Source organism: Saccopteryx bilineata, chromosome 11, assembly GCF_036850765.1.
Source record: "Saccopteryx bilineata isolate mSacBil1 chromosome 11, mSacBil1_pri_phased_curated, whole genome shotgun sequence".
Taxonomy (NCBI): Eukaryota; Metazoa; Chordata; class Mammalia; order Chiroptera; family Emballonuridae; genus Saccopteryx; species Saccopteryx bilineata.
This window is the reverse complement of record NC_089500.1, coordinates 63657098-63680632: the sequence shown is the minus strand read 5'-3', so window position 1 is coordinate 63680632 and position 23535 is coordinate 63657098. Positions and strand designations below refer to the sequence as shown.

The 23535-nt window shown below is 44.0% G+C and overlaps 1 non-coding gene across 1 annotated transcript; it reads left to right on the top strand.

Annotated features, from left to right (window-relative positions):
- Positions 1-8120: 8120 nt before the first annotated feature.
- LOC136315834 (small nucleolar RNA SNORA17) lies at positions 8121-8256 on the top strand. The gene has a single exon (XR_010727613.1). It is a non-coding gene; the product is annotated as a small nucleolar RNA SNORA17 (small nucleolar RNA).
- Positions 8257-23535: the final 15279 nt, after the last annotated feature.

The following is a 23535-nucleotide window of genomic DNA, read 5'->3' as shown; positions in this document are numbered from 1 at the left end:
GAATGGGACTTACAAGCATTGTACTAATTGAAGTAAGCCAGACAGAGAAAGATAAATACTGTATGATCTCACTTATATGTAGAATCTTTAAAAAGAACAAACCCAGCCTGACCAGGTGGTGGTGTAGTTTATAGAGTGTTGGCCTGGGATGCTGATGATCCAGGTTCAAAACCTTGAGGTTCAAAAACCCAGATTTAAAACCACAAGGGCTCATCAGGCTTGAGCACGAGGTGGCCAGCTTGAGCATGGCATCATAAACATGACTCCATGGTCTCTGGCTTGAGCCCAAAGGTTGCTAGCTTGAAGCCCAAGGTCACTGGCTTGATTAAGGGGTCACTGACTTGGCTGGAGTCTTCCAGTCAAGGGACATATGAGAAAGCAATCAATGAACAACTATGAGCTGATGCTTCTCATCCCTCTCCCTTTCTGTCTGTCTGATCCTCTCTCTCTAAAAAACAAACAAACAAACAAAATCCCAAATTCAGAGAAAAAAGAGATCAAACTTGTGCTTACCAAAGGTGGGGTGAGGGAAGGGGGAATTGGAAGAGAGTGGTAAAAAGATACAGACTTCTACTTATAAGTAAATTCTAAGAATATAATGTACAATAGGATGACTATAGCTAACACTGCTGTGTGACATATGAGAAGGTTGCTAAGAGAATAAATTCTGAAAGTTCTCATCACAAGTATTATTGTTCCTTCTTCCTCTTCTTGTTATTGTATCTATATGAGGTGATGGGTACTAGGGGAACTTATTACATATATTTTACAATATATGTAAATCAAATTATTATGTTATATTTCTTACATTTACACAGTAATATATACCAATTATTTCTCAATAAAACTGGAAAAACAAGTTTTCCCCTCCCCTACTTCCTGTGTGACCAGTTATTTCAACTCCCTGTGCCTCAGTTTCTTCATCTGAAAATGGAGATAAAAATTGTTCTTACCTCATAGGGCTGTTGCATGGATTAAATGAGTTAAATATATATAAAATGTCCAACTCTAAGTCTGGAACATGGTAAGTGCTAACTTGTGTTCAAACCACCTGTTTACATCAACTGAACTTTTGTAAAAAGTTCAGGTCCCATTGGAGAGCCATGGTGTTCTTTCACAAGTATGCAAGCCCCAGTGGGTGGCAGCTAGATTTGTTATACTCTGCAACATCTGACAAGTAGTCTCATGCTCAGCACTGGCACACAGTTTAAACACGTATCAATCTGGTTCGCCCCTACCTATCAACTCAAGTACCACCAGAGACATTTTCATTGACTGAGCCTAACAGGTAGTCAGTAGGAGAAAGCAGATGGAAGTGAATTTTGGTGTGCCTTGGGACTTCTACTGGTCTTCCGTCAGGTCTGGTCCTGGTTTAAGCTACCCTTGGTTTTCAGCTTGATCGATCCCACGCATACCTAAGCTTAGCAGAGGCAGCCACAAACTGTGGATCATTTTGTAGCTCCAAACAGGTTACCAAGGGCCAGTCAAAAAGGCAGCACCTGGCCCTCGCCGGTTGGCTCAGTGGTAGAGCATCGGCCTGGCGTGCAGAAGTCCTGGGTTCGATTCCCAGCCAGGGCACACAGGAGAGGCACCCATCTGCTTCTCCACCCTTCCCCCTCTCCTTCCTCTCTGTCTCTCTCTTCCTCTCCTGCAGCCAAGGCTCCATTGGAGCAAAGATGGCCCAGACGCTGAGGATGGCTCTGTGGCCTCTGCCTCAGGCGCTAGAGTGGCTCTGGTCGCAACATAGCGATGCCCAGGATGGGCAGAGCATCGCCCCCTGGTGGGCAGAGCGTCGCCCCTGGTGGGCGTGCCGGGTGGATCCCGGTCGGGCGCATGCGGGAGTCTGTCTGACTGTCTCTCCCCGTTTCCAACTTCAGAAAAATACAAAAAATAAAATAAAAAATAAATTAATTAAAAATTAAAAAAAAAAAAAAGGCAGCACCTAACACTGACCTGGATCAGAGCTCCTCCAAGAGGTCCCAAAACCAACACACCCAGTGGCCAGCATCAGACAATATCAGAGCAGAATCTAATTACCTTCACAAACAGCATACTCACATGAAGATCTTGCGAGCACCAGACCCTGTTGATGTGAACTACACTTCATGTTGTCAGCACCTGCACAGCAGCTTATACACTGAGGTACAAGTCACTCCTCATTCTAATAAGTCAATAGAAATCAAGACTCATTTACAACCTAAGGGCCCACATAATCTACAAATGAGGGAATTTCCTGAAGCACCCAGCTCAAGTGACTAAGAAGACCCCACCACTGGCTCCCACAGGACACCTACTACATAAGACCACTCTGTTGAGACTGGAAGTCCTAGTAGATCTACCTAATAAATAGAAAAAAACACAGAGACAGCCAAAGTGGAGAATCAAAGAACTGTGCCTCAAAAGAAAGGACAGGAGGAATCCCCAGAAAAAGGACTAAATAAAAGGGAGGCAAGCAATTAAAAAATACAGAGAGAGTTCAGAAAAAAATGCCTGTTTTGATCATAAGGCTTTGAAATCAGAATTCAACTGTAAAAAGGAAGTAAAGTAACCCATGAAAGTGTGGAAATTAAACAATGTATTTCTAAAAAATGACTGGGTCAAAGAAGAAATAAAAGCAGAAATCAAAAAATATATACAGACAAATAAAAATGACAACACGACATATCAAAATTTCTTGGATTCAGCGAAAACAGAGATAAGAGGGAAATTTATATAATTACAGGCTTATATCAAGAAACAAGATAGATCCCAGGTAAACAACCTAATAACATCTTAAAGAACTAGAATAATAAGAAGAAAGAAAATAGTAAAAAAAAAAAATTATAGCAGACCTAATGAAATAGAGAACAAAAAAACTATAGAAAAAAATTAATACAAACAAAAGGCTGGTTCTTTGAAAAGATCAATAAAATCTACAAATCACTGGCTAGATTCACTAAGGAAAAAAGAAGAAGGACTCATATAAACAAAATCTGAAATGAAAGAGGAAAAATTACCACAGACATCAGAGATATATGAAGGATCATAGTAGAATATTATAAAAGATTATATGCCAACAAATTCAACAACCTTGAGGAAATGGATAAATTCCTAGAACTATACAATCTTCCTAGACAGAGTCACAAAGAAGTGGAAAACCTAAATAAACCCATAAGCAGGAAGGAAATTAGAAACAACTATCAAAAACCTCCCCAAAAACAAAAGTCTAGAATCAGACGGCTACACCAGTCAATTCTACCAAACATTCAAAGATTTGGTACCTATCCTTCTCAAAGTCTTCCAAAAAATAAAAGAAGAAACAATACTCCCCAACACATTTTATGAGGCCAATATAACCCTCATACCAAAACCTGGCAAGGACAACATGAATAAAGAAAACTACAGAAGAGTTCCAGGATGACAATAGAGTAGGCAAACGTTCCAACTGCCACCTCCCAGGACAAATTGGATTACAAATTAATTAAAGAACAATCATCTTGAAAAAACAACTTTGGACTGAACAAAGAGATGTCTATAACCAAGGATCACAGAAGAAGCCACAATGAGACTGGTAGGATGCAGAAAGGGTGGCACCGCTCCCAGGAATGAGTGACTGAGGGTCTGAAGGAAATCTCACTGCAGGGAAGGTCGCCCTGAGAGAGGAGGGTCCTCAGCCCCAGTTCTGGTGCCCCAGCCTAGAGCGCCAGAGCCTAGAAGAGGTGCCCACACAGCATTTGGCAGTAAAAATAACCAAGGTTTCTGGCTGCAAGAAAGAGATGTAGCTCCTGGAAATGCAGGCTCCATCAAAAAGGACCAACACAGAAAATCTTGTTCACAATCACATACCCAAGGCTCCTGTAGAGGAGGGCTGAGAGAACTAGAGTTGTGTGAGGAATGTGAACTTCGTGGTCCAGGGAGAGACATGGTGAGGGACGGCCACCGGAATCCCTGTGCTGAGTCATTCTCCAATAGTGTAATCATCATCTTACTTGGGTGGAGCAGTCCCTTCTGAGCAGCATCAGCCTGGGAAAAAGCAAGAGCCCCACTTGCCAGTCTATCCTGCCCCATCCATGGGACTTGGTCATTCTCAGAAACCAGGAAGCAGGGGGCATGTCAGAGACTCAGTTTCCAGGCATTGAGGTTGGAGCTTTCTCCACACACTCCCACGCCTGAGACTAGGACTTATGCTTCTGCCTCATGGGGCATTCAGTAGAAACTGTCTGGACTGTGGACAGACCACACCTCTGGGTCTCAGAGACCACACCTACCAGACTACTGGGATCAAACTCTACTGAGGTCTGTAAAAAAAGTCTGGACAAACTAACATATGGGGCCAAGCCACACCCACCACTCTTCCTAATCCATGCAGTAGCCTCTAGATGCTAGCAGAGATTTTTTTGCAGAGGCTGAACCCAACAAGCAGCCCGCTGCAGGAGGTAGGACTCAGGGAACCATGGCTTTTTGAGTGGACCTTCCTACAGGCCCAGTGTGGGTAAAAACCAACCTAGCTGTGTAGCTTGGCATTTCCATGAGCACCTGGACCCAGCACAGGCAGCCACAAACTCTGAATTGCTTGTAGCTCCAAGAAAGTTGCTGAGGGCCAGTCACAGGCAGTATCTCCCACTGATTTGTGCCGGGTTCCTGCCAGGGAGGCCTAGGGCTGGCACATCCAGTGGCCGGCTGTGGAGAGCATCAGAGCAAGACTTAACAACCTTTGCTAGTGGGGTTTTCGAAGGCAGATTTGCTCGCATCCAGCCCAGCTGAGGCAAGTTCTGCTCTCAGTGGCCAGCACTAGCACAGCGGCTTATGTGCATTGGATAGGGTAGAACTTCACAGCCAGGTGGCCTGGGTGCTGAATCTCTTGCCATGTTGGGTTTTATTCCACAGGGGGAAGGGAGACAGACTCAGGAGCATGGACATCTAAAGTGTGGCTCCCTAAGAGCCCATTGTTGGGTCTGGTCGAGGGGCTTAGCCTCTTTCTGGGGGAAGGCACAGTCAGCTCCAGGAGAGGACTTTCTCAGTCTTCCTCCCTGATACCAGGGTTTCACCAGCTTCTGCAGAAGGGACTGTCAGCCCCACTTTATCTGAACCTACTACTCAACTTGCTGGGGAGAAATAAAATTTGAGTATCCAGCAGTGGCTGAAGGATTAAGCTCTGGAGCAGGGGCCACATTCCCCATACTGAACTCCTGATTAAGAGACCCCTGAAGTAAGGGGTCCCACTTGTGTTATATTCTCAACCTCAGCAGCACTAACCCACCAGCTTTCAACCCATACAGGGCTTGGTTGGGTGAGGCCAGTCGGAGCCCACACTACAGTCTTCCATAGAAGATTCTGCGGGAAGACCAGGCAGTTGCAAGAAGAGGTGGAGCTGCTGAAAAACGGAAACAAATCTTATGGAGCTTGGGACATTTACGGAGTTTCTGTCATCTCTAAGAAAGAGGAAGCTGATATTTATACACAGGTCAGCCCCTCCCACACTACCCAAGAATAGGAAATGTAGACACAAACAGTGAAAAGAGCAGTAGCTCCACACAGGTAGCCGAAGGCAGGTTATAAACAATGGCTGATGCCAACCTAAGAAGACCCAGAATAAACACAACCAGTAGTGGGTGGCAGACAGCACCAACCCTAGACTCAGGTAACTACACAAGCAGCCCACACAAAGGAGGAGTCTAGCAGGCACCAGACACTGTGAAGAATAAATACACTTAACAGGACAGACGCTGCACAGTGTCTAATACACAGGATCAAGGTTGACCCTTAGAGCCAGCCAGCCTGAAGAAATATCCACACCCACAAAAGAACCAACTATCCAATTATATTCAATACTCATATACAACAAGAGAGAGAATAGTACCCTCAAGAAAGAAGCATTTCTAGAGCAAGTAATTCAGCAGGCCTAGAAATCAGTACCACTAAGCTCATCTTCTTCATAAAGAGACCACAAAAATTTCAAAGTCAGCTAGTGCTACCGAATACACAGACAAAATAGGCAGACAAAGAAATATGATGCAAATAAGTCAACAAGAGATATCCCCAGAAAAATAAATAAATGGAATGGAATTAACCAAACTACTAGATGCAGAGTTTAAAATAATGATTTTTAGGATGCTCAAGGACCTTAGAGAACAATAGATGGTCATACCGAGTACCTGAATAAAGAGATAACAAGCATTAGAAGAGACATTAAAATCATTTAAAAAAAGAACCAGTCAGAAATGACAAATAGAATATCAGAAATGAAGACTTCACTAGAAGGAATCAACAGCAGAATGGATGAAGCAGAGGATCAAATCAGTGATTTAGAGGACAAGATAAATGAAAGCATGGAAGCAGAGCAGCAATAAGAAAAGAGACTCAAAAAGACTAAGGAAACTCTAAAGGACCTCTGTGGCAACATGAAAAGAAACAACATTTGCATCATAGGTGTTCCCGAAGGACAAGAGAACAAACAAGGGATATGTTTGAAGAGATCATAGCCAAAAATTTTCTTTAAATGATAAAGGAAAAAGTCACACAAGTTCAAGAAGTACAGAGAGAGAGTCCCATTAAAGAGGAACCCAAGGAGAACTAAATCAAGGCACATCATATTTAAAATGCCAAAGTTAAGAGACAAAGAAAGAGTACTACAAGCAGAGAAAGAAAAATATCATATGACCTCACTCATTTGAGGAATCCAAGGAACAATGTGAACTGAGGAATGGAATTAAACCTGAAGGGAAGGGAGAGGGAACTGTTGGGAGTAGGGTAAATGTTGGGGGAGAGAGTAGGGGTAGGGGAGATGTTAGGGAGAATACAAGGAGGGGGGATGCTTTTGGGGAGACACTATAATCTATGTAAACACAATAAATAAATTAAGTAAAAAATAGAAAAAAACAAAAGAATACTAGGAGCTGCAAGACAAAAGCAGTTAATTACCTAGAGAGGAGCCCCCATAAGAATGACATCTGGCTTCTCAACAGAAATACTTAATGCCAGAAGGGATTGGTGAGAAATATTCAAAGTGATGCAAAACAAGAACCTACAACCAAAACTACTTTATCCAGCAAGACTCTCATTTAAAATTGAAGGAGAAATAAAAAGCATTCCAGACAAAAAAAGACTGAAGAAACTCATCACAACCAAACCAGTACTGCAAGAAATGTTAAGGGGCCTGCTGTAAAAAGAGCAAAGAAAAAAATTAGAAAAAGAGGAATGTCGATTTAAAGAATAAAGTGGAAAGAAGTACATATCAATAATACCTTTAAATGTAAGTGGAGTAAATGTTCCAATCAAAAGACATAGGGTAACTCTATGGATAAGAACACAGGACACATACATATGCTGTCTACAAGAAACCCACCTCAGAACGAAAGATACACATAGACTGAAAGTGAAGGGATGGAAAAAAGTATTTCATGGAAATGAAAATGAAAAAAGCTAGGATAGCAATACTTATATCTGACAAAGTAGCCTTTAAAACAAAGGCTATAATAAGAGATAAAGAAGGTCACTATATAATGATAAAGGGAGCAATCCAACAGGAGGATATACCCATTGTAAATATTGATGTGCCTAATATAGGAGCACCTAAATATATAAAGCAGATTTTGAAGAACTTAAAGGGAGAGATCAAAAGCATTACTATAATATTAGGGGATTTTAATACCCCAATAACATCAATTGATAGATCCTCCAGGCAGAAAATTAACAAAGAAACAGTGGCTTTAAATGACACACTAGCTCAACTTGATTTAATTAATATCTTCAGAACCTTTCACCCCAAAGCAGAAGAATATACATTCTTTTCAAGTGCTCATGGTACATTCCCTAGAATAGATCACATGTTAGGACACAAAACAAGTCTCAATAAATTTAAGAAGATTGAAATCACATCAAGCACCTTCTCTGATCACCATGGCATGAAACTAGAAATCAACTACAATAGGAAAACTGAAAAATATTTAAACACTTGGAAGTTAAATAGCATGTTATTAAATAACTAGTGGGTTAACAATGAGATCAAGGAAGAAATACAAAATTTTCTTGAAACGAATGAAAATGAACATACATAAACTCAAAATTTATGGAACACAGTAAAACCAGTCCTGAGAGGGAAGTTCATAGCACTACAGGCATACCTTAAGAAGCAAGAAAAAGTTGCCCCTGGAGGCATTGCAGATGTAGCTGCGGTGCCACGTCTGTGTCATCAGGTGGCAGAGAGAAGAGAGGCTTGTGTCTGCTAGCCTGGCGTCCTGGCCGTGAACGCTGGATGGTTGATGATAGTCTGACACCGGTAAAAAAACAAAAAAAAAAAACAAAAACAAAACAAGAAAAAGCTCAAATAAACAACTTAACTCTGATCTAAAGGACCTAGAAAAATAACAACAAACAAATCCCAGAAAGATTAGAGAGTTTTAACCCAGATGAACCCAAAAAGGCCCACACCAAGCTACATAATAATTAAAATGACAAAGGTTCAAGAAAATGAGAGAAACTTAAAAGCAGCAAGAGAAAAGAAGTTACCTACAAGGGAGCTCCCATAAAACTATCTGCTGATTTCTAAATAGAAATATTTCAAGCCAGAAAGGATTGTTGTGAAATACTCAAAGTAATGAAAAACAAAGACGTACAACCAAGATTACTTTATTTGGTTTAAAATTTAAGGAGAAAATAATGAGCTTCCCAGATAAGAAAAAGCTAAAGGAGTTTGTTACTACCAAATCAGTATTACAAAAAATATTAAAGGGTCTTCTTTAAGGAGAAGAACATAGTTAAAATAATAAAATGGTAATAAATATGTACTTATCAACATTCACTTTAAATGTAAATAGCTTTAATATTCCAATTAAAAGACAGTATCCATCCCTGGATAATGATTCAGTGGATAGAGCGTTGGCCTGGCATATGGATGTCCTGGGTTCAATTTCTGCTCAAGGCACACAGGAATCAACCATCTGCTTCTTTTCCCCTATTTCTCCTCAATTCTCTTCCTCTTCCTCTCCCACAGCCAGTGATTCAATTGGTTCAAGCATGGATGCGGGCACTGAGGATAGCTTCATTGGAGTGCATCAGCTTCAGGTGCTAAAAATACCTCAGTACTCGAGCATAGGCCCCAGGTGGGGTTGCCGGGTAGATTCCAGGCAGGGTGCATGCAGGAGTCTTCCTCACTGTGTCTCCCTCCTTTCATCTTAAAAAAAAAAAAAAAAGACAATATCCATAAATCAATAAATCTTATACACCACATAAACAAAAAAAAATGGATAAAAATCATATGATTATATTAATAAATGCAGAAAAAAACATTTTATAAAATTCAGCACCTATTTAAGATAAAAAACTTTCAGCAAATGAGAATAGAGGAAACATACCTCAGTGTAATAAAATATCATACTCAATGGGAAAAAATTACAAGTATTTCCCTTAAGAACAGGAACAGTGCAAGCATGTCCACGTTCACCACTCTTATTCAACACAGTACTGGAAGTCTTAGACACAGCAATCAGACAAGAAGAAGAAATAAAAAGCATATAAATTGGAAAAGAAGAAATAAAACTGTCATTATTTATAAGTGACATATACTGTATATAGAGAACTCTAACTATTCCACCAAAAAGTAGTAGAACTGATAAATAAATTCATTAAAGTAGCAGAACACAAAATAAATCTATAAATCGGTTGTATTTGGTGTATTGCATACACCAATAATAAACTATCAGAAAAGTAAACTAAGAAAACAATCCCATTTACAATTGCATCAAAAAATAAAATAAAATACTTATGAACAAATTTAACCAATGATGTAAAAGACCCATATTTGGAAATTATAAGACAGTGAAAATAATTTAAGAAGATACAAATAAGTGGAAATATATGCCATGTTCATAGATAGGAAGAATTAACAAAATTAAAATGTCCATACTACCCAAAGCAGTCTAGAGATTCAATGCAATTTCTATCAAGATACCAATGACATATATTACAGAACTAGAACAAACATTCCAAAAATTTATATGGAACTGAAGTAATCCCCAAATAGCCTCAGCAATCTTGAGAAAGAAGAACAAAGTTGGAGGTATCAGACTACCTGATGTCAAATTATACTACAAGACCATAGTAATCAAAACAGCAGACATATAGATCAATGGAACAGATTCGAGAGCCCAAAAATAAACCCAGACCTTTATGGTCAATTAATATTTGAAAAAGGAGGGAAAGACATACAATGGAGTAAAGATAGTCTATTCAGTAAATGGTATTGGGAAAATTGAACAGATATATGCAAAAAAATAAAACCATACCACCTTTTTACACCATACACCAGAATAAATTCAAAATGGATTAAAGACTTAAATGTTAATTCAAAGCCATAAAAAGTCTAGAAGAAAACATAGGCAGCAATATTTTTTGATATATTATTTTGGGCAAGGGAAACAAAAAATAAACAAATGGAACTACATCAAACTAAAATGTTTAAAACAGCAAAGGAAACCATCAACAAATAGAAAGACAACCCATAATCCAATTAAAAAATGACAAAGGACCTGAAAAGGCACTTCTTCAAAAAGGACACACAGATGGCCAATAGACATATGAAAAGGTGCTCAACATCACTAATCATCGGCGAAACACAAATTAAAACCACAATGAGATATTACCTAAAGCCTGTCAGGATGGCTATCATCAATAAATCAACAAACAAGTGTTGGTGAGGATGTAGAGAAAAGGGAACCCTTATGCACTATTGATTAGAATGCAGACTGGTGCAGTCACTGTGGAAAACAATAAGGAATTACCTCAAAAAATTTTTAAATGGAACTGACTTATAACCCAGTGATTCCACTTCTGGTAATATATCCAAAGAAACTCAAAACACTTATTCGATAGAATATATGCAGCATTATTTACAATAGCCAAGATTTGTAAACAACCCAAGTGCTCATCAGCAGATGAGTGGATAAAATAGCTGTGGTACATTTATAGAATTTAACACTACTTAGCCATAAAAAAGGATACAATCTTACCTTTGTCACAGCACAAATGGGCCTGGGGAGTATTACGTTAAATGAAATAAGCCAGTCAGAAAAGGACAAGTACCATATCATTTCACTTATATGTGGAATCTAAAGAACAGAATGAACTTAAAAAAAAAAAAAATAGAAAAAGACTCCTAGACACAGAAAACAGACTGACACTTCCAGAAAGGAGTGGAACTGGGAGACTGGATGATAAAGGTGAAAGGATTAAGCAAAGGAAAAAAGAAACTTATAGACACAGACAACAAACAGTATGGTGATTACCAGAAAGGGGGCTGGGGGAAGTAGAAGACGGAGAAGAAAGGATACATAGTGATGAAAGGAGAATTGACTTGGAGTGGTGAGCCCATAATGCGACATACAAATGATGTATCATAGAATTGAACATCTAAAACCTATATAAATATATTAACCAAGGCCCTGGCCGGTTGGCTCAGTGGTAGAGCATCGGCCTGGCGTGCAGGAGTCCCGGGTTCGATTCCCGGCCAGGGCACACAGGAGAAGCGTCCATCTGCTTCTCCACCCCTCCCCTCTCCTTCCTCTCTGTCTCTCTCTTCCCCTCCCGCAGCCAAGGCTCCATTGGAGCGAAGTTGGCCCAGGCGCTGAGGATGGCTCTGTGGCCTCTGCCTCAGGCGCTAGAATGGCTCTGGTTGCAACAGAGTGATGCCCTGGATGGGCAGAGCATTGCCCCCTGGTGGGCATGCCGGGTGGATCCCGGTCGGGCTCATGCAGGAGTCTGTCTGACTGCCTCCCCGTTTCCAACTTCAGAAAAATGCAAAAATAAATAAATAAATAAATAAAAATAAAATAAATGTATTAACCAATGTCATCCCAATAAACTATAAAAAAATGTAAAAGTAAAAATTTTTGAAAATAATTATAAAAGAAAAAGACATTGCATACATAATCATAGTGGGCCATGAAATGAGGGTAAATAATTAATTTCATGTCTTACTGCTGGTTTCCAAAAATATAAATATAGCCATTACATTAATACAATGTAACAACAATCAAAAGCCTCTCAAAATTTTTTTGAAGACCTTGACAAACTGGAAGGCACAGATATAGAATCTAAAAATTAATAATGATAAAAATAATAGCAATGAAACAATGAATATATGGGATTCTTGAGTACAACAAAATTGGCATTCTACTTCACAGCATACACAACAAAATCTCAGATGAATCAAAATCTGAGCATAAAGAATCTATAAAAACATGAGGAAAAATGTGACACAAATGATCTAAACTTGGGGCAGGAAAAGCCTTTCTAAGCAGAACCAAAGACTGAGACACTCTAAGGAACCCCTTTTGATTACACATGATGTAAATCTCTACAGAGGAGGGCAGAGAAACACTATAAACAGATTTCAAACACAAATGACAGGCTGGGAGACAATACTTACAGCATTTATTACAGGAAATGCACTGATATCAACAAGAGATAAAAAGCTGCTAACACAATAAGCAAAAGACAAACAGCCCTGCAAAAACAATGGCAGAGAACGTAGAATACTCACACACAGAGAAAAACAAACAATAACACATGAAAGGAAGCTTCGTCTCACTAATCAGGAAACGGCAAATAAAATCAAAATATCAAATTCCAGTTTTGACTGTTAGATTGGTAAAAATCCTGAGTTCATTGTATCTCCTTTGGGGAAGTCTGTGAAACAATGAGTGCTCCAGTTTGCTCTTGAGAATATTGATTCTATTTTGTTCAAAAATTTTTACAATTTTTATACTTGTTTACATGTATTACATTTGCAACTAATTTTAAACCATAAAATAATGAATATACTTATTTGATTTGAAAAGATAATGCATGCTTATTTTAGAAAAGTCAGGTAATTCAGAGAGATATTCTACAAGCAAAAGTCACACCACCCAGAACAATCCATCACTCTCATTATTCTGAGCATGGCCCCCAGTCCTCTTTCTAGAGGCAGATGCACAAATGTACATAGAGGGGACATGTGTGTTTGTGTGTGCATGCAGTGCATTCACATATCCCTGTGTGGGTGTTACATTTCCTCTCACTGCTGAGGTCTCTGGGCAGCTGGACCCCTCCCTTAACTTGGGTCTGGGCTCAATGACAAAGTGAGCTCCTACAATACCTTCAGGATGTAGTGACTCCCGTCCTCGTGGTGAGGAGCAGGGGCCCAAAGGCAGCTGGGAGAACTCGCCGCCAGAGGGCTGGGCCCAGAGTCAGGAAGGAGCAGGTAAGGCGGGAAGCTGGATCTGAGGTCGCTGACTGGAAAGTTCTCTTTAATTGTGATCCACCTTTTCGTAGCTGGAGCTAGAGCTGAAACGTTCTGTGTTAAGCATCTCAAAATGGCTTATGGAAAAGAAAAAAGGAGACAGAGAGAGAAAGGGAGAGTAAGAAGGAGGAAAGAGAGGAGGAGGAGGAGCAGAAGCAGGAAAAGGAGAAAATGGGAATCAGGGAAGGAGGAGCAGGAGAAGAAGAGGAGAAGGAGGAGAAAGGAGAGAAGAAGGAGAAATAGTTTAATACTTTACAGGTGGATAATTTAGAAGTTTCAGTGCATCCTCCCTGAGGCATGGCTGAATCATGGCTGATGTGACACTATCCTCTGTATTTTATATCCTGGCTGCATCCCTCCCAGTCTCCGTTTCTTGGTTCTGTCTTCCCAAGGGTTGGCTTCACTCTCCATACAGCGGCCTCTACCGGTTCCAGACTCAACTAGGAAGAGAGACTTTTCCCAACTCTTGCAAACAAAGTCCCAGAATTTAATTTCAGGGGCAGGCTCAGGTCACGTGTCTATTCTTGGTCTAATCACTATGGCAGAATGAAGTTCTCCAAAGACTCAGGGTTAGGTCAGCTCATCCAGAATTGCACTCAGTAAGTATGAGTGGTTCCCTAAAGGACAATCTAAGTGTTGTTACGAGAAGGCAGGTGTGGGTTCTGGGTGGATCCAAACTGCAGATGTCACCACCATGACCTTTGAGGTCAGACAGATCTTGATCCCACACTTAGCAGCTATGTAACTTTCAATAAAAGTCTTAATTTGGCCCTGGCCGGTTGGCTCAGCGGTAGAACGTTGGCCTGGCGTGTGGGGGACCTGGGTTCGATTCCCGGCCAGGGCACACAGGAGAAGCGCCCATTGCTCCTCCCCCCCCCTCCTTTCTCTCTGTCTCTCTCTTACCCTTCCGCAGCCAAGGCTCCATTGGAGCAAAGATGGCCCGGGCACTGGGGATGGCTCCTTGGCCTCTGCCCCAGGCGCTAGAGTGGCTCTGGTCACGGCAGAGCAATGCCCCGGAGGGGCAGAGCATCACCCCTGGTGGGCAGAGCGTAGCCCCTGGTGGGCGTGCCGGGTGGATCCCGGTCGGGCGCATGCGGGAGTCTGTCTGACTGTCTCTCCCTGTTTCCAGCTTCAGAAAAAGAAGGGAAAAAAAAGTCTTAATTTTTTAATCTAGTTTTTATAGCTGTAACACAAAGATTTAAATTTCCACTTCGTGTTATTAAATTAAACAATGCATGGGAAGCCCAAAGTACAATGCCCAGCACATAGTATGTCCTCAATTACTATATTTTTCCCCAGCTTCTCTCCTGCCCATTTTTCTTCTCTTAGGGTGGAAGCAGCGGCAGAATCCCTGGGGGAAGGCAGCTCTTCCCTGTGGCCTTCTCAGGAATATAAACTGCTTGATCAAGGACATGCTCAGAAATGGAAATATATGACCAACACTTCAGAACTTTAATTAAAATTAATATTACACCTTATCAAAGAAGAAAGTTCAATGCTGTACATGTAGAAGAATCCATTTACCCAATTACCTGAGTCAAGTTTGACTCTCCACGCTTCGCCGAGGCCCTCCACACTCCATCTTGACCCACAGTTGCTAGCTACGAATGCCATGTCCAGTAGATAAGTGGCCCAGATAAACGGGTGATCTGTGACAAGAGGGAGTTTCCAGCTAGACTTAGTAGGAGAGGATGGACTGGCCATGCCCATCTTAGACCACCTATACTCTGTGAGCGTGGTTGGAATATCATAAACCTGTGTAACCTTGGGCAGGTTACTTAACCTCTCTGGGCTGAAAGTTTCACTTCACACAACTATAGTGAAGTCTGGAGTGATAGGCATGCCGTAGACAAATCGATTTGCCATTGGCTGAATCTTTTTTTTTTTTTTTTTTTTTTTTTTTTTTTTTTTTTTTTTTGTATTTTTCCGAAGCTGGAAACGGGGAGAGACAGTCAGACTCCCGCATGCGCCCGACCAGGATCCACCCGGCATGCCCACCAGGGGCGACGCTCTGCCCACCAGGGGGCGACGTTCTGCCCCTCCGGGGCGTCGCTCTGCCGCGACCAGAGCCACTCTAGCGCCTGGGGCAGAGGCCAAGGAGCCATCCCCAGCGCCCGGGCCATCTTTGCTCCAATGGAGCCTTGGCTGCGGGAGGGGAAGAGAGAGACAGAGAGGAAGGGGGGGAGGTGGAGAAGCAAATGGGCGCTTCTCCTATGTGCCCTGGCCAGGAATCGAACCCGGGTCCCTCACACGCCAGGCCGACACTCTACCGCTGAGCCAACCCGCCAGGGCCCATTGGCTGAATCTTGCCAGTTTTCCTTATTGCATTTCCACCTGAATTTGCTCAGTGTTTTAAAAGCTTTCTATTTACATTTCCCAACCAGCAAAATGGCAAAAATCCCAAAATTTGATAATACTTTCTTTTGGCAAAGCTGGGGGTAACACTCTTATTACATTGCTGATGAACATATAAATTGATGTAGCTCTAATGAAAGAAAATTCAGCAAAATCAAAATTACAAATTTGGATCATTGAAGCAACTTTGAAAAATTTATTCTATAGATATACTTGCACATGAACGAAATGAGATATACAATGACATTAACTGTTAATAATGTTCATGGAGCAAACGACTGGAAATAATCTGTCTTCATCAATAGGGGATAGGTTTAAGGTTGTCAGACAAAATAATACAAGATGCTCATTTAAATTGGAATTTCAAGTAAACAATAAATGCATTCTAGTGTAAGTATACATTCAGGCAGTATGTCCTAAAATCTCATTTGCTAAATATGGCAACCAAAATGGGTTAAGCATTTCTCAACCTTGAAGCAATATCCACTTTGGACAGAATAATGCTTTGTTGGAGGGGCCATGGCAAGCACTGTAGAATGTTCAGCAGCATTCTTGACCGCTACCCTCTAGATCAGTGGTCCCCAACCCCCAGGCCGCCGACCAGTACCGGTCCGTGGGCCATTTGGTACCGGTTCGCAGAGAAAGAATAAATAACTTACATTATTTCCATTTTATTTATATTTAAGTCTGAACATGTTTTATTTTTTAAAAAATGACCAGATTCCCTCTATTACATCTGTCTAAGACTCACTCTTGACGCTTGTCTCGGTCACGTGATATATTTATCTGTCCCACCCTAAAGGCCGTCTGTGAAAATATTTTCTGACATTAAACCGGTCCATGGCCCAAAAAAGGTTGGGGACCACTGCACTAGATGACAGTAATGCCCATACACATGCACATAAACACATAAACACTTAAACCACTGGTGACTATTGAAACTGTCCTGCATGAGAACAACTATGGTGCCTCTCCACAGTAAGATCCTATGCTGGTGCGGGGGGGGGGGGGGGGGGGGGGGGGGGGGGGGGGGGGAGGGGGGGGGCAGCAGCTCTCCCTGTGTGAACAGGACAAGGCCTCCAGGCTGCTCCTGGGTAGTGTGAGGAGGATCATAGTGGCACATATAACACCCCTTGTGTCATAAGAAAGGAGCAGGAGGAAACTGTATTGGCACGCATAGGCTAACAACGCTCTGAAAAGAGATGTCGAAGCTAATGGCCAACATTGCCCTGGGCGGCAGAGGTGGGGGCCCTTGGGCCAGGGCGGAGTAGACACTCAGCCTCAGGAAGGTTTATACAAGCTGACTGGGCAGCTCAGTGGGTTAGAGCATCACAGATATACCAAGGCTGTGGGTTCAATACCTGGTCAGAGCACATAATGTTTCTCTCTCTCTCTTTCTCCCTCTTCCTAAAAATAATCAATAAATTAAAAAAAATTTTGAGAGTAAAACTGGTTTGTTAACATTCAGAAAATAGTAAATTTCACATTAAATATTCAAACTTCTATTTTTTTTATTTTTATCTTTTTTTGTTGTTGTTGTTTTGTTTTTTTGCAAAGCTAAAGTCTGAAACACAGAATGACCATGTTCTTGCCAGGAACCAGTTGGTGGGAGCTGAGAAGTCATAACCTCAACAGATAGGGCACCCCTTCTACCTCGCCAGCAAGGAAAGATACATACGTGCCTGGCCCTGCAGCGTTGGAATTGACAGCCCCAGGTAGCTCACTTAAGGGACTCTACAAAGAGAACAGCCTGCCCAGCAGCAACGCAGCTGAGAGCTGGTGGTCCCAATGCCCCTTGTCTCCTCTTCTGGGGATCATCGTTCACTGTCCCCGCCTCCAGGAACTTCTGCTGAAGGCTCTGACCTCAGCCTGCAGGTTTACCCTCCACCAGCTCCTCCTGCCACTTGGTGACCAGACTGACAGCACACTGTCCAGCACCCTGGGCTCTACTACAGCCTTCAACCCCTCAGCCACACCCTAGGATCACCGCCAGAAATCTGTCAAACCTCGGACTCAGATACCAGTACTTCCAGAGTGCTTTCTTTGCCACCATGCCAGCCACACCTTTTCAGAAAGCCCCACATGACAGGAAAGCATGAACTAAGGGGGCTCTGGGTTCCGTTCTTGAGCTGGACCACCTGGGTCCCACCTCTGCCACTGACTGACTAGCCTTAGGTTTCTCATCTGCAAAATAGGCCTTACTGACGACTCATCTTCATTCATTCAACAAACAGCTACTGAGTACCTACTGTGTACAGCCCAGGGCTAGAAGCTGGCCACAGAGCCAAGTAAAAAGAGGCCAAAATCCCCACTTAGAGAGGGAGAGAAAGAAGGGGAAACATTAAAATGCACCATATGCCCTGGCCGGTTGGCTCAGCGGTAGAGCGTCAGCCTAGCGTGCGGAGGACCCGGGTTCGATTCCCGGCCAGGGCACACAGGAGAAGCGCCCATTTGCTTCTCCACCCCTCCGCCGCGCTTTCCTCTCTGTCTCTCTCTTCCCCTCCCGAAGCCAAGGCTCCATTGGAGCAAAGATGGCCCGGGCGCTGGGGATGGCTCTGTGGCCTCTGCCTCAGGCGCTAGAGTGGCTCTGGTCGCAACATGGCGACGCCCAGGATGGGCAGAGCATCGCCCCCTGGTGGGCAGAGCGTCGCCCTTGGTGGGTGTGCCGGGTGGATCCCGGTCGGGCGCATGCGGGAGTCTGTCTGACTGTCTCTCCCTGTTTCCAACTTCAGAAAAATGAAAAAAAAAAGAAAAAATAAAAAAAAAAGAAAAAAAGAAAATGCACCATATGACAATGTTGGCTGTAGATCACAGCCAGCAAGTCCAGGCCCAGTACTGACTGGCTGGGCTCCGGGCCACTTCCAGACCCAGGCAGCAGTCAGTGGCCGATACAAAGAATGGAAGAAGCACTGAAGGGGCTGGGTCCCCAGGAGCTTGCCCTGAACATGAGCAGTGTTGACACCAAAGCCGAAGGCCCGAGCGTGGCAGTGGGAGCAGCGGGTCATCCGTGGCTCAGGAGCCTCCATGGCCGTCGAGTGGTTTCAGATTACGCTCCTCTGTTCTAATGAGGGCCCGTGTATCAGGGGCAGTGGGAGGCTGTGCAGAGCTGCCCACCGGTGCCTCCCAGGGGAGAGGGCCTCAGAGCACTGTCCCAGCCGCATCCTCTCATATTCCAGGAGGACCAGAGCAGGTTCTTCTGAGACATGGAGAGGGTGTGGTTGGAGCCTGGGCTCGTGTGGCCCCTGTGGACATCCATGTGCCGTGGCAGAACCAGTCCCCTGGGCTGGGGCCTTACAGGGAGGATGTCACTTTACATAAGATGGCCAGCAGATGCCTCACTGTGATAGTAATATTTGAGTAAAGCCCTGAATAAAGTGAAGAAGCAAGTTATGCAAATATCGGAGGAAGAGGGTCCCAGGAAGATGCAAAGGCCCTGGGGTAGGGAATGAACTAGCGTATTTGTGGAAAAGAAAGAGGCCAAACTAGCGGGAGAGTCAGGAGGGAGAGACCGGTGTGAGCCTAATAAGGGCCCAGACTTGTTGGGCGGTGGGGGCCGGGGTCAGGACTGGCTTTTATTCCGAGGGAGCTGAGATTCATGTGGTGTTTGGAGCAGAGGAGGGACATGTGGGCAATAAGCAGAGGGAAGACTCCTGGGTTGGCTGTTGCAACAGCCCAGGCAAGGCCCGGGCCAGAGTGGAGGTCAGGTTCTTTCAGTGTTTTGAAAGCGGAGGTGCCGGGTTCTGAGTGTGGTGAGAGAGACGTCGAAGACACCAGTGATTTGGCCTCAGCTGCAGAAAGAGAGGAAGGAGGAAGGCTGGGAGCAGGGTCGGGAGAGGTCGGAGCCGGGTTTGGGGCCTGTTTGGCCTGAGGCTTCCCAGCGGAGCTGTCCGAGGGGGAGGGGCAGGGCTACTGGAAAAAGCCGACTCAGATTCCACTCTAGCAGTGGGCAAGCACTCAGCAACGGCGAGCTAGTTCTATTGTTGACCTGTTTCCTTACCTGCTTGTTCTGTCATCACTCTCCCTCTTCCCTGCTTGCCCTCCAGGATCAATGATTTCAACCCCTCTCTCGCCCGGCCCGTCATCCAGTTAACTGCACCCCATCTGACAAACCCTAGCTGCACTTGATTCATCTGCCTGCCTTCTCTCTGCCTGTGGACAGGTCACTGGAAACTGCAGGAAAACATCAGACTACCAGCAGACTAGTGCCACCCTGTGTACCCTGGAAAGTATTGGGCTCTTCCTTGTCACCCACACCTGATCTCCTGAGTCCGGGACGTTCCTTAATGATCTCTCTGGTTCACTGCTCCTTTCTAGCACTACTACCCCCTGTTGTAGACCTCAAAGATGTCCATGTCTCAATTTCTAAAGCTTGGGTATGCATCACTTTATATTGAGATGGGAGATTATCCTCCATGATCCAGATGGGCTCAATGTCATCACAAGGCTCCTTATCAGAGGGAGGCAGGAGGGTCAGAGTCAGAAGCAGTTATGTAGTGACTTAAGCAGAGATCGGAGTGATGAGCTATCAAGATGGAGGGGCCATGAGCCAAAGAATGCAGGTGCCTCTAAAACCTGGAAAAGACACGGAAAGGTTCTCCCTCAGAACCTCCAGCAGGAACGCCACCCAGCTGACACTTTGATTTTGGGCTTGTGAGACCTATTTCAGACGTCTGACCTCAGAACTGTAAGAAAAGAAAGGTGTGTTGCTTTAAGCTGCTGGTGTGTGGTGATGTGAACGGCAGCAGCAGGAAGCTATCAAGTGCTGCCTGGGGCAGACCCGTGCCCTCTCCCTGGTCGGCCACCAGCCTCCCATTCATCCCCCGTGGCAGGTCACTTTGCTGCACTGCTGGCAGAGGGTCTTTCAAAAGCCCAGGCTGATCATAACGATGCTTTGCTTATGATCAAGGGTTTCCATCAGCTTCATGTTTCAGTTTCTTGTTTAGGACTTTGTGGCCAGATGCCTTCTGTCCTCTCAGACTGTTGCTTGTTATTTCTCTTGTATTAAGGAGGTTTGTGCAATTGTAAAAAAAATAATAATAATCCCATCCCACACAGGCTTAATTAAATAAAGGAAAGAAAGTCTATTGGCTCGTGGGCCACGGTCCTGGAACCTCAGGCACAGCTGGGTCCAAGAACACTGCCAGGAATCCTTCTCTGGCCACTTATAAGCTATACTTTCCCTTTTTTGGCTTCATTTTCAAGCAGGCATCTTCCTTTGGTGGCAAACAGTTCCCAGTAGCTTCGGGCTTTCATTCTGCCAGCTAAACCATACCCGGCGGATGGAAGGAAGTGTTTGTTTTTTTTCCTCATTGCTCCAGCAAAAAAAACCCAGAACTCACATACATTGACTGGAATGGGCTCTGCTTGAACCAACTAATCATTCTAGCCAGGGAGAGCCAGGTCTCTCATTACCTAGGACTCAGTCATGTGCCCCCATACGGACCCAAAGGGCAGAGCCGGATCCTGCAGAACTGTGCAGACTGAGAATGGAAGCACCACCAGATCCAAAAAGAAAGCTATAAAAGGATAGATGCTGAGTGGGCAGGAACAACAAATGCCCACACTACACTCCTTTCTGTCTGATGTATTACATACCCTCCTTCTCCCCTACCAGCCTCTCTGCCTCGGCTGTTCATTCCCTCCCCTCAGCATGCCTCCTCCAGGAAGCCCCTTTAATCCCCAGACCTCCTTTGGATTTCCACAGCCCTGGCTTCTTCCCATCTTACCAGGATATACTGACACCGTGTATTAATGGCTGACTCCCACTGGTCTGTCTCTCACCCCAGTGGCCAATCTGACAGTGAGTGATGTTGAGTACTGTCAGGCACCACCCCAGAGTGCTTCACAGGTTTTTATTTCATTTAATACATTCAACATTCCACCTAACAGGTAAACACTATCTTCAATCCCTTGCTCAGGGCTGAAGACTGGGGCTGCCTGGCTACAGACCTGGGCTCTCGACCTCGGTGTCACAGCCCTCTCTGTACATGGTGAGGGAGCAGAAAGTGAGTTCAGATGACCTGGTGTCAGCTCTGAATGCCACTCTCCTATTGCAGAACACTGAAGACCACAGGTCTAGGGATCACACCAATGTAGGTTCCATTCTGGAGGCTCCGACTCTTTGAGCCATTGAGCAAGGTTATAGTATTCCTGTGGCACAATTTCCTTGACTTTAATGTGGGATGACAGTGGTACCTACCCACTGAGTTGAAGTCGAGATAAAAGGAAATGATGCTTCAGCACTTAGCATAAAGCCTGGAACGTAGCAAAATTAAAAACATGTTAGCCAGGGTGACACTGAGGACGAGAGGACAAGTGACTTGTATCTCTGATGTATTATTGGAAAAGAAGAGGGCTCCTCTCCCTTCCCCAACATGACACACAGCCAGCACAACAGGTGGTGGGGGGGACTTGATCTCTTTCTAGTTCTATTTAAAACCCTTGCCACATTCTTAGGGAGCAGAGGTTTTGATACCTGGCTTTTCTAAGAAGACTGTGCCCCAAGAGCAGGAGAAGTTGGTCCACTGTGGTTGCCATGGAAACCACCGAATGTAAATTTTATTTTGTGCCTCGCCAGCTAAGCTTCTGATTCAGCGAGAAGGAGACATGAAGAGCAGTTTTCTTTCCCAAAGTGAAACAGAAAGTGCAGACCCCAAGTGACAGAGAAAGCCAGTGTGGTCACGTAGAGTGGGTGAGACAAGGTGATGGAATCAGAAAGGACTAATTGGTGGTTCCAAAATAGGCCTGGGTGGTGCACGGTGTAAGGCAGGGGTCCCCAAACTATGGCCCCCTGAGGCCATTTATCTGGCCCCCGCCGCACTTCTGGAAGGGCCACCTCTTTCATTGGTGGTCAGTGAGAGGAGCATAGTTCCCATTGAAATATTGGTCAGTTTGTTGATTTAAATTTATTTGTTCTTTATTTTAAATATTGTATTTGTTCCCGTTTTGTTTTTTTACTTTAAAATAAGATATGTGCAGTGTGCATAGGAATTTGTTCATAGTTTTTTTTTTATAGTCCAGCCCTCCAATGGTCTGAGGGACAGTGAACTGGCCCCCTGTGTAAAAAGTTTGAGGACCCCTGGTGTAAGGTGAAGCATGCGGGTATAGTCAACAATATTGTGACAACTCTCCACGGTGCCTGGTGGGCACTTGAATTATCAGAGGGAACACTTTGTAACCTGGATGCATGTCTCTCTGCTGTGCTGCACACCTGACTCTAATACAAAACAGTGACAAATACAACTGTAAACAAAAATAAAATAAGAGAAAATGTCTCTGAGCCTGTTTTTTTATGTGAAAAAAAAAAAGTGGATAAAAATGGCAACCTGATGGACTTCTCCTAGGGACTTTATCACCCCAGAGATCCCAAAGCCTCTTCTTGGCATGGCCTTCTCCCATCCAAGTACTAACCAGGCCCGACCCTGCTTAGCTTCCGAGATCAGACGAGATCGGGCGCGTTCAGGGTGGTATGGCCGTAGACTATCCTTCTCCTCTCTAGCCTGAAATTCCTTCATCTTGTCACCGATGACATTAGAACCTAAGGAGAAGAATATTGTCCCCAGAAGCAGCTGTGGAAAAGCTTGAGGTCACCGATGAAAGAGGTGCCTCGGGAGATGAAAAACTGAGAAGCAGAAGGAAACTGAGGAGAGGGGACACAGGACGGGTAAGTTGTGACAGAGCAATATGGAGTATGAACCTGGAGCCAAGGATGCTGGGGAGAAATGGACCATGGAAGGATCGGGGTGCAGGGACAGACTCCCCAGCCCTAACCAACCCTGGGTCCATCGCTGGTGCCCGGGGCAGCTGGTATTCACTGGCAGAAACACAAACCGGGAAGTGAGACACGTGGAGGGCCTTTGAGGAGCTGCCTTGTCATAACTCTTCACTGCTCGGTGTCATCCACACCGAGTCTACTGACGAGG